Genomic DNA, 12,352 nt, shown 5'->3' with positions numbered 1-12,352 from the left:
TTGCAAAAAATGAAACCGCTACGTAGCGCTGAAGTCAAAATAAAAAAGTATATTAGACATACCAATTCATGTTTTATTTGCGCTAAAAATCTGTTTAAAAATATATTAACAAAAAAGTTTCAATGGAAATTTAAATAGCGTAACATCATGCCCAATTCCCAGAGTTTTAAATTTTTATTTTATATTATTAATCACATTAACTTTGTGATGTACATTTATGATTCGATACGATACCAAGGTTCTGGCTCTCGATTCCAAAAAATATCGTTTGAAAACTGTCGGATAAAAAGTATTGGTATCGAATGGCAAAAATATAGATATGGTATCCAGTGTTGCCACGAATCTTTTTAGTGGTAGCCAAATTCCTTTAAAAAAAGGGCTAAAAAGGAATCAAAAAAAGTCGTTGTGGCTAAAAATGGTAGCTAAAATTTTTTACTTACATATACATATATAAGTATACACGCAAACTTTTTCAATAAGTAATGGTATAGAAAAACAATGAACTCTTGAAACAAAGCTAATATTTTATCGAACCAAAAACTTTTTTGTAAATATACGACACCAACTTGCTGGCCCCATCAAGTGCTTGTACCACTAGGCTCGAAGCAAATAACTTACCAGCATGCTGGTACAATATTTATTTCATTACAAATGAGGTCAAGGAAAGATCGAAATGATTAGAGCCGAAATTTCATAATTTTTCTACTATTTTGTTAAACATTTTTTTTTTTAATTCACAAATACGGCTTTGACTCATATGGTGCAAGAAAAATGCCTTTTACTTAGAAAATTGAGCTAATTTCACCACTCACGACACCAGCATGCTGGTACAATCATAAAATATAAACAAAAATAGTTTTTGAAGTCGCACCGGCAGCTGGTACAATCACATCACAAGAACATACACGGTCAATCGACTTGATGGACCATTTAACAAGTTAAGCATATTAAGGGCCGTAAGCTTATCTATTTTAAACTATAGTTAAATCGTTAATAGATAAGTTAACAGCCCTAACACTTTTACAGTATGTATGTATAAAAACATAAGGAACATACATTACATATATGTATATATATATCAGTCTTTCTTAGTTTAAAAATTCATCTCTTACATAAATGAAAAACAAATGAGATCAAATTAAGTATATACAACTTTTTCATGCCAAGCATGAATAAATTCTCCAAAGGGCTAAAAAAAGGGCTAGGGGCAATTTTAAATTTATGTGGCCAAAAACAGTATGTGGTACCTAAATTTAGCCACCAAAGGGCTAAAACGGCAACATTGATGGTATCGTATCGTATCGAAATTCGTATCTCTACTCAGCGAAATTCTTTGGTGTGTTAAAGCTTAAACTTAATCCGGATTAACTGCAGTTAATTCCCGAGTTGATCCGGATCAACGCTGCCGCCCGTTTATGCTTTTAGCGTACACGAATGCTTTTGATTGCTGCGCATCCGTTGTGTAGTTTGTGCGCTTTGTTTGAGAGTCCATACGTACGGGTTTATGTGCATAGTGGTGATCAGGGATGCCGTTTGGATCTAAATAGATCCAATAGGATACATTTTTAGACGGATGTTTGCGAGATACTTATTTTTTCCGATTAGTATAAATGTGGATACTTTTTTAAATAGGCCAAAATGTTATATTTTCCATAACGTTTTTTTCGTTCAAAAATCGATTTCCATTAAAGATGGTAGAAAACATTGGGTTTTCTAAATATATAAAAAATCACTACTAAACCGTGGAATTCAAGCATTTTATTTTTTGTGAACGAAGCAACCCAGCAAAAAATCGGTAATCGCTTTTAGTGGTAACGTGTTCTTGAAGGCATAGCGTTATTATGCCTTCCAATTTTTTCGCTTCTTTTAGGCATCGCCGGTAATGCAAAATAGAATGTCCTACAATATTTTACTTATTTCGCTTCTTTGTTACATTTCAGGGAATGCAAAGTAGAATGTCCTACAATATTTTTTTTTTTATTTCGCTTCTTTGCTATGTTTCGGGGAATGCGAAGTAGAATGCTGCATCGTAGTCAGCTGAAAAATAGAATTAATATCCAAAAATTCTTTTTTTTACCGTTACTTTCTGTGGAAATTTGTCTCGCACAAAAATCGTGTTTTGCTTTGTTCAATTTGCAGCGAAGTTGAAGTCAGTCAAAGAATTGAAGTATAGGGGTGAGGAGGTACAATTTTAAGCTTAATTAAATATGCATGTATGTACATACCGATTTTTAAGTAAAATCTAAGTACCTAAATACATACATATTTATGTATGAAAAGTGATTTATAAAAATTTTAATTAATTTTAATCTTTTAAGACATTTTCTGATTTCAATTTAATATAAATAATGGCTATATTCAGTAAGCATTCTCTAGTCACTAATAGAGACTTTTCGTGGTGAAAGTCGATTTTGAGACTATTTGGTATTCAGAGAGCTGTCTCACATCTCTAGTCTCAAAAAAGTCACTAATTTGTCAGCTGGTTGAGAGCAGGTCACAAGTCAGAAAATTTACACAATATGGAGGAAGAAATAATTGCTTTTTATTTATGTGCGAAAAAACTCGAATCTGAAATAAGGTAACTTTTATTAAATTAATATTTTTAATTAATAAACGTAAATAACAATTTTGTTGTCTTATAGAAATGCCCAGAGGCGAAATCTAAGATGTTTGCGCGATAAAGAAGACCCGTTTGCACTGGATGAAAATACTTTCAGAGGCTTCTTTAGACTTCCAAAATCTTTCTGCTGGGACCTTATCCAGGGCTTAAAACCGCACGAAAGTCGCAAATTTGGAATTTCATTTGAGCTTCGAGTAAGTTAATTTGGAATATTAATGTAGAATCGCGGCACTAAAGGTTCCTTTGATTTTAGTTTATTTCAGTTTTGTACTTTCTCTCCAATTGATCGTATCATAGCTGTGTGGGAAGTGGTCACTTCTGTGCTATGAGTCAAGCTGGTATTTCACGCAATATTAATTATATTTGCAGACTTGTATTCGAACACAAACATAGTGAAATTAGCTTTCCCAATACGACTGAACAATACAACAATATAAAAAGAGGGTAAGTTGTGTATTCAATCTAAAACATAAATATATGAAAAGCAACAAAATTATTTGTAGGTTTCACAAGTTCGGCATAAAGGGCGTGATTGGTGCAATAGGCTGCACTCATATTGCCATACTTGCGCCTGCATCGTCAACACCAAATATTGTGGCTCATGATTACATGAATCGCAAGGGATACTATAGTGTTAATGTTGAAGCAGTACCCTGCAGTACAGGGGAGCGACTACAGGACTGCTGAATCGGTAGCTACCTGATAAACACCGTCAATTACCGACCGACTACTTGCAGTGTAATTCATCGATTACTTTTACAAGGCAATGTCCTAGGCGGTAGTCACCATCGGCTCTCTCTGCACTACCGGGAGTTACTAAAGTAGTCGCTTGCGTGATTTATGCGCGCCCTCTGTCGTAGTTTTTCGCTATTCTACTTACGACTGGTTCGACTCTGCACTACCATGTGCACTAGCACGGGTTAATAGAGTAGCTACTTACCTAGGAGTCGGTGCAGTAGCGGTTTAAAAGTAGCGATTGACTCCAGCAGTACTGGAGGGTAAGTATACATACATATACATATGTACATATGCAAACGTTTGTGTAAAAAGTATTACAAATATGTAGTATTTCGCAGTTAATAAATAAATCCACCCTTTCCATAGGTTTGCGACCAGGACCTCATCTTCCGCCATATTAATGCTCGCTTTCCTGGTTCATGCCACGATTCCGGCATATGGACGACATCACCAGCAAGAATAAAATTAATAAGGGAATATTCTCCTGGTTCTTTTAAGTGGCTTCTTGGGGACTCTGGCTATCCCTTAGAGCCATGGCTTCTAACGCCTATTGCCAACCCTTCATCACCCAGTGAACACCAGTTTAATAAAGTGCATGCAACTGTATTGAGAGAGCTTTGGAGTACTTAAATCACGCTTTCGCTGTCTATCTAAGGAACGAGTGCTCAAATATTCACATTTAAATGTTGGATTTTTTGTATATACTTGTGCAATATTTCACAATATGTTGCAAAAATATGGCATTTATATAGATAAAGACGGTAGCGTATCTCCTGAACCAGCCTTTTGATGACTCCCTCAATACAGTCGAAACGACTCAGTACTACTCAGAAGGGAAAAGAGCTCGCCAAAGATGCTTAAACGCATTAGCAACGTAAATCTTAAAAATAGTATTTGTAAAGATGATCCTATATACTATATTCTTACATTCATTAATTTTCACATAGTTAACTCATATAAAACCAGGTCAAGTGATGCAGGAAAATTCCGGTAATTCATGGATTTTTCAAAGATGTACAGTCAGTGTCAAATGTAAGTGTACACCTTGTTCTAATATAATATTCACAATTATTTTCACCAAAACATTTTTTCATGAATTATTTATGAAAATATATCGATGGCTGAGTGGAAGATCGACCTATCTCGGCAGCCAGTTCTAGAAAATTTTTGAGTATTTTTAAACAATGAAAATTGTTCGACTTTTTGCGAACTTTATATAAAGTGTGAAACTTTGATTTGTATTATTTATGTTAAAAAATGAACTATATTTTCATAAACAATTCATGAAAAAATGCTTTGATGAAAATAATTATGAATATTATATTAGAACAAGGTGTACACTTACATTTGACATGGACTGTATATTATTGTTAAGTTAAGTACCTATTGTTAAGTATTGTTAATTCATAAATATTTATGCGCATGGAAATCGGTTCTGTATTGCTGTTTTGTATATATATAGTTAACGTCCAAGATATACATACCCTGACGTTTTGGGAATTTTATTTATTTATACTTTCCATGCCAAATTATTATTTTTGTATAAAAATATACACTTCCGGGTCCTTTTTTACAATATATGCAACAATTTTTGTTGTAATATTTTCCCGACAATTTTTTATAAAAGTATGGTTCATTCCACAACAAAAAAACATAAAAATATATTTTTCAAACTTTGTGCAAAACTCACGAAAATTCAGCAAACTTTCAACTTTTTAATACAAGTTTTTAGAATTTTTTTGAGTATGCAGATTTGTAGCCCAATCAATTTTATTTTTATAAAGTAGTTCTAAGTAGCTACGAATTACCGTTGATTTTTGGCAATTGTTTTCACGCAGTCTTCCATACAAAAAAAAATTTCGAAAATCCTTTATATGGAAAAAATTCAACAAAAAAAAATTCTCAAAAATCAATGCGGTTTTTGACTAACTCCGAACGTGCATGTTTTTTACTAGAACTTAATGGGCTACAAAACTGCATACTCAAGAAAATTCTAAAAAATCTGAAAATGTTGAAAATTTTGTGAATTTTCGCGAGTTTTGCACAAAGTTTAGAAATTTATATTATGTTTTTTGGTGTCGAATGAACCATATTTTTATAAACAATTGGCGGAGAATTATTAGAATAAAAATTGTTGCATATATTGTGCAGCTGTGCAAATACTTTTTGCCGGTAATGTAGTTCCCTCAACAGCGAAAACAACAAGAATCTTTTTAATTTCCAATACGATTTCTGAAATTTTGAGTTCGTCAAAAATGCCACTTTGCGACGTTTTGTGAATCGCACTATTATTTATATCTACTATATTATATATAATATATAATGAAAATATATAAATCCAAGTTTCAAAACGGACTGGCCATTTTCTAAGATCTTCTTAATTCTATTAAAATTAAATAAAATATAAAACTATTGCCCTGATATGAAACAAAATATTTTAGTTTGCTCATTTATTTTTTTACAAATTTTTTTGAATAGTCTACAAAAAGAATTAGTATTTCCACTTCTGGCAGTAAATTTATCTTCACTCGCAGCCAATTTTTATGAAGGTTTGACTTAACCCAAACACAAATTTTTGTTTTTATAAATACATATCTTTCATTGGTTTTGGGAAATAACAGACTGAGACAATGCTAAAATAGCTGTCGCCACGTTATTCATGGAGTTGCAAAAATCGCTCATACATTTTAAGGATTCTTCGCGATATTTTTCTTCGTTTTCATCCTTTTGCTTTAAAACATTTAACATCTGTCCAAACATGTCTTCAGCTAAGGTTTTTTTGGAGCGAGAACTTGACGGAGTGTCACTTAGCACTTCGGTTTCAACCATTGGACTGGAGGGGTCGCAATTAATTATAATTTCGTTCTGCACAAAGAAGGATAACTTTTATACGGCAAGGTTCTATTATTTTTAAATATACGTATGTATAATACCTCGGTACCAAGGATTGGCATTTCGACCACACCATCAATCACGGCTGCCCCGAACGTATCTAGTGCTTGCTGCTCAATTTCAGTGACCTCGGCTTGTGTGCAGGGGCCTCCTCCAGTCGCCATCCTATCAGCCTTTGCCTTCCGTGCCCTGGAGCGGATCTGAGTTTTCCAATGGCTCAGGCACTGAAAATACAGTTTTTATATGTTACATTCAGTATTTTAGTCTGATATGCTTTAGTTATTTGCCCAATGATTTCAGGCTATTGTGTCCGAATTGGTCACCCGACCAAAAAGTTTTTAAACACTTGTAGTCAAGGGTATTCACTTTTATACTGTTTATCGAGTTTACATTTCCGGAGTCAAAATGCTAATTTTAGACCATTTTCCAATGGTTCCCCAGGGGTCTGTAGAAGGTTTCGAGGGATCAGGTATGACTTTTTATAAAGTATGAACTGTGCTCTTTCTTGTGCGTTGGATATCAAGACCCACGCCCCTCCCCTCAGTCCAGTAGCCCAAAATCAGTGGGCAAATAACTAAACATTTTCTTTTAGTTACTGTATGTATAACATTTGTATACATATTACCTCTTTCCAATTTGCAGCAGATCGTACTGGCCCTTTCAAAGCGTTCAGCTGCTCCGCCAGTTCCCGCCACAACTCCTCAATCCTCTTAGGACGTTTTATTCAATTTGATCCCAGGGTGAGAACGTAGAAAAGCAAGGTAGCATTCTCTGCGCCTTCGTTGTACGTAACGATTTGCATGTTTCTGTAAAATGGAAAAAGAAAACTCAAATCGCAAAATAAGTAATTTCCATTAATTTACCTTGATCGTCTATCTTGATTGAATGCGCTTGTGATGTGGGATGGCATTAATCGATTGTTGAGTTTGGCGAAATTGAAAGGATTTCTACAAAATCTATACGCTTAAAAGTAGTAAATAACAAAGGTATCAAATATATTCTTATGAAGGCTTTTCACAAACGATTTTCTTTATATTTGTAATGAATTTCACTGCTTATTAAATACGTTTAAAAAAACTATTTTTGTATGTTATCGATAAATGAATGTTTGTTGAACTTTTTTATCATCTCCGACTGGGACATGCTATCAGCTGACTGTCTCTGTTTGTTTTCACCACAAATTGTTGGTGAATTTTTTGTGACTCGCTCTTACTGAATAGCCAAATTATCTCAAGTCACAAAAAATAGTCACTAATTGCTAGTCTCAAATTTAATGACTTGAGATGAGATTGATTTACTGAATCCCGGGGTAGGTATGTACTTATCTAGGCATTCTACATTAGATTCCCTGTAGGGCATTCTTTGTTCGCTTCTCTGGATCCTGTTTATCCATGCGTTCTCCCTTCGTTTGAAGGTAATGCTGCGGGTAAGGGCTTACGGCCAATGACATGACCATGTTAAAATAATGACTTCTTGAAGCGAAAGGGTAAGCGATTCCTATCGCCTAGCTCGTTTCCACTTTCGTTTCTGTGGTAATCGTGTTTTTTGCTGGGAATGAATATATGAAGAAATGTCTTCTAAATAGGTATAAGCGCAATTGTTTTAATTAGCTAAAAAGGGTGCTTTATGCAAGATCTTAATATATATATAAAGTATAATTGTAGTGATCTCTTTCATATCACATATTTTCATTTCTTAATTTAACAAGTATTTTTTAACCAAAAAAAAAACCGACTTCAATTCTTATATAAAAATTTAAGATTATCGTTAATTTGTTCATGATACAATGATCGGATTAAAAACAAACTAGTATGGACCACCTATGAGGTAACACCTTTCCTAAAAAAAAAAAAAAAATATTGTAATCGGTGAACGTGGTCCAAAGATATGCGGTAACATTCATACAAAAAATTTCCGACGAATCGATAACCTTCTCCCGTTTGTGAAGTCGGTTAAAAAGAATAAAAGATCGCAGTGTCGTTTACAATACACTGTTTAAAAAACTAAATTTGATTTACTAAGGAAATTTGTATCAATTTTACTGAAAGGAATTTAAATACACTCTAAAAATTTTTGTTCAAATTTGCGTATATTAAAATAGGTAACCAGTTTCCTCTCTTAATGTGTGCAAAGTTTCCACCGTGTAATAAAATTAAAGACTGCCTGTTTACTTTTACACATATATTATACATATTACTTACTATTTATTATACTTTGCAAAATACTTATGCACAAAAAATTTAACTTACAAACTGAAATTATAAATGTTTGATTTTATGGAAAATCAAAATATATACATGCATGCCAAGTCCTTAGGATGGGTTAAATTATGTCTTTTTCTTGAAAATGTTTTGTTTTCTTACAAATTATGAGATGGATACGTAAAAAAAGAAAATTCGATACATTTGGATACATTTTTTGCTTGGTCGGTGATACATTTTCTTGAGACGGCGCGGCAACACTGGTAGTGTATATATAGTGTATGGCTGTATGTGTTAATGGTACCCAGTAGAAATCGGTTGTAGGCCACGGCTTATCAACTACAGGTGATAGCGATAGAAGCCATGCTTTTTCTTATGACCATGCTTGTGTCAAGTTATCGCCTGTTTTGCTTTGTTTAAATATCCGCGTATACATGCACATATACGTAAATATATAGCCTGCAAACAAATGCTCCCGAAATCTTTAAGACTATCAGAAATTTGATACGATTCTTTTAGGAATCTTTAAAGAGAAACATATGAAGCGATTGACAAGAACTAGTAAAGAAATTTCTGTACGATTTCTTCGAGAAAATTCTTAAAAAAATTGTGAAACCTTTCAGAACACTCTGAAATCCTAGTATGTAGGGTATACGTTTATATACGAATATTAATAGATAAAGAAGCTGTTGATTATACAAGGAGTTCATACCAACGGTAAATGTTGTTTTGTACGATTGCTACAACCTGTAGTTATTGAATCATGGTTGTATGCATTCATGAAGTATGTACGCTGTATGAGTGAAATGGTGTGAACAATTCATGCGTAGTCTTGAATTTCCACAAATAAATTCAAATTCTAGCAAACTGCAAGCGAACGTACGTTGTTGTGGTTTTAAATACATTTCTTGACAAATTTGACTACTACACAGCAGAGGAATTTTTGTAACAAAAATTTTAGTGAATGGACGTGTTGTGCGATAATATTTTCAGCACCAACAGGCTTTTATTATATATGCATTTCCTTATGTAAATGCTACTTTTTTGTATGTACCCGTATATTAAAATGTCTCACAAAAGTAGCATTTACACATAGGGATACATATCTTGTACGAATGCTTGAATACTGTTCCATTAATACATTAATACAGCCATATGCATGCAGTAGTAGTACAAGTGTATGGTTAGCGTACGCATACGCTCTGAGAAACCACGCGTGTCAAATGGAAATTAAGGTTCATTTATACTGGCATGTATACACTGCAGCAAGTTCATGCCACCAACAGCGATGTCGTATGCATAAAATTTCTACTGGGTATGTACATATGTCAGTGGTTATATTTATGTATGTATTTTGTTGTGTACGTCTGTAGGTATGTATTTCTGTGGATACGTATAGGCACGGCTGCCACTTGTTATAAAAAATAACCAACCAAAATCTGAAGAGAAAACCACTAAATAAAAAATAACAAAAAATTGTTATACACTTATCTATTACAAAAGGCCAAACTTATTACAAAAATAAAAATTCAAAAATTTTATTGAGTTTTTTTTTATGAAATTTTTGTTGAAAAACAACGTTAATTAACATTTTGGGTAGAAGTTATATCTGATATTTCGGAAATCAAAAATTATTAAAAAACGTGTGCGTTTAATCACATACATATTTACTTTATATACATATACATATTATATCTGTGATCATAAGCCATAACCGCCTAAGTCGACTTAAGAAAGATGGAGTTATATAGGCTATCGTATTCGTCAACCCCTATTCCATGCGTACGTGAAATCCCCATCTCGCCAGCTAAGCTATTTAAAAAGTTATAGGCAAAAATATTTTGGTTTCCTCATAAGGTTAACATTACAATCCAAATCTTTAAAGCGTTTTTTTCTCGAATTCAGGTTTTTCGACTTAGGCGATTATTGCTTATGACCACAGATATATGCGCATATAAAACATGCAACATTAGGGTTCTTCATCTAAAGTGATAAAGGGAAAAGTTGCTTAAATTTAACAGTTTATTCGCATTCTTTCATGAACGCACCTTGGTAAATAATTGCATAAAACTGTTTATTATTTAACTTGTATGACTACTTTACTTTTCATTCTTACCTCGTCCAATGTGTTCATTTGCTTTTATGTGTTCGTAGCAAAAGCGACTACCGGCAACCTGTAAGTGTTGAATTTTGCTGAAATTTTTACATTTATCCACCAAAGTCGTTTGATAAAGTGCCAAAATGTTTGATAAAGTGATAAAACGCACTTTATGCGTTTACTATTTCGCTTCACTTGGATTACGACGGCGAACAAATAAACACGTTTACTCTAACTAGAGTAATTTTTCTTAATATATTTAGTCTTTTTTGATTTACCTGCGGTAATTTAAATTATAAATAACTATTTTCAAAAGGTAAGTTGTAATTACAACATTTCTTGGTGCCGAAACCCGGGACCACGGTGCACAGTGTAAGATTTGACCCATCTAGCTTCTTTTAAATCTGTAAGTCGAAAACTATTGAAGACAGATTAATGAAATTTTGCACAAGGTATGCCATAAGCAGGGCCGAAGAAAATAAGCAAGAAAAAATCCATTTTATCCATTTATGAGATTGAAAATGAAAAGCGCGGGGAGCATGCATATATGTAATACTCCTATATTGCCAGTAAGAGCTAGTACCGTCCGAAAACATTACAGTACAGATATATCAATAAAACCGTACAAAAAAACGAAAACGGCACTCACGTACCCAATACATACCAGGGATATTGCGAATATTGCATTCGTATTCGTCTGCGAATGATTCGCATCATTATACATATTCGCATTCGACATTCGCATCAAATGATACGAGTGTTTTGCGAATTCTAACGGGCAGAGTGTCCACTCTAATGTTGTTGAAATGTCTCTAAGTCTGTCTAACCATACCGCGGGCAATAACCGGCTTTTAGCTTCAGACGCTAAACTGTTAAGTAGTATTATCATTATTATTATTTATTTGTTTATAGTAGAAAAGTTATACAGTAAAACTTATTGTTATTATCATTCTTAACGAATATGGCACTGCCTTAATTCTAAAGTGCTCTTAATTGTGAAAATAAGACTTGAAGATAAGCAAAAATTTATTTGATTTAGGAAAAAACTACTAGCAAAAAACCTACGAAATGATAAATTGCCTTATTGTGTAATAACTACTAATGATTTACTCTTACGACAAATTCTATATTAATCAGAATCGAGAATATTTAAGATTAGTTTGTTAGCAGACATGTTTAATGTGACCAACTATTTCATAGTGCACAGAAGTACAGTATAGATTGGTTTAAGTTAACGCCGCGAGCAGATTACGTGTGGAGATGATTCCACTTCATCTTCCTCTTGACAGCTGATACAAAAGGATCAGTTGAAAATCCTAGTCTCACCGCATGAATACCAATCTCACAATGGCCTGTCAGAACCCCCATCACTAGCCCTTGAGAGGTAACGTGTTTTAAAGTGTCCTATAAAAACATTTTCTGCATTCGGGCGAGAGACCCCACCTTTCAACGATAGCTCCCCTACTACAGTACAAGGCCACCGACACCGTTCCTACCCTTTCCTCAATGTTAGGCTTCGACAACAGCCGCCGTTGATCGCCCACCAAGTTACCTGGTTCAGGTAACCTTGAGCCAGATCAAAAAGGGTGTATAGAAATCGTTCCTTAACCAAAAGTTCCACCTCATCTACATAGGCGATCGCCCGACAGCCCACTCTTTCCAATTCCAAGGTCCTTTAAAACCGCAATCCAGAGCAGGGAGAGGGAATGCCACATTGTGGCGTGCTCCTATTGACTCTGCACTATGTGCAAACACTCCCCCACTCCGCCGCGGCAGTCCTATCACGAAGTAAGCTGTAGATAA

The 12,352-nt window shown here is 34.1% G+C and overlaps 1 pseudogene; it reads left to right on the top strand.

Annotated features, from left to right (window-relative positions):
- The first annotated feature begins 2,519 nt into the window (after window positions 1-2,519).
- On the top strand, window positions 2,520-10,507 carry LOC118756421 (annotated as a pseudogene).
- The last annotated feature ends 1,845 nt before the right edge of the window (window positions 10,508-12,352 follow it).

Source organism: Rhagoletis pomonella, unplaced genomic scaffold, assembly GCF_013731165.1.
Source record: "Rhagoletis pomonella isolate Grant_MI unplaced genomic scaffold, Rhpom_1.0 Rhpom_scaffold_00002, whole genome shotgun sequence".
Taxonomy (NCBI): domain Eukaryota; kingdom Metazoa; phylum Arthropoda; class Insecta; order Diptera; family Tephritidae; genus Rhagoletis; species Rhagoletis pomonella.
The sequence above is the reverse complement of the archived record's forward strand: the minus strand, read 5'-3'. Positions and strand labels throughout refer to the sequence as shown.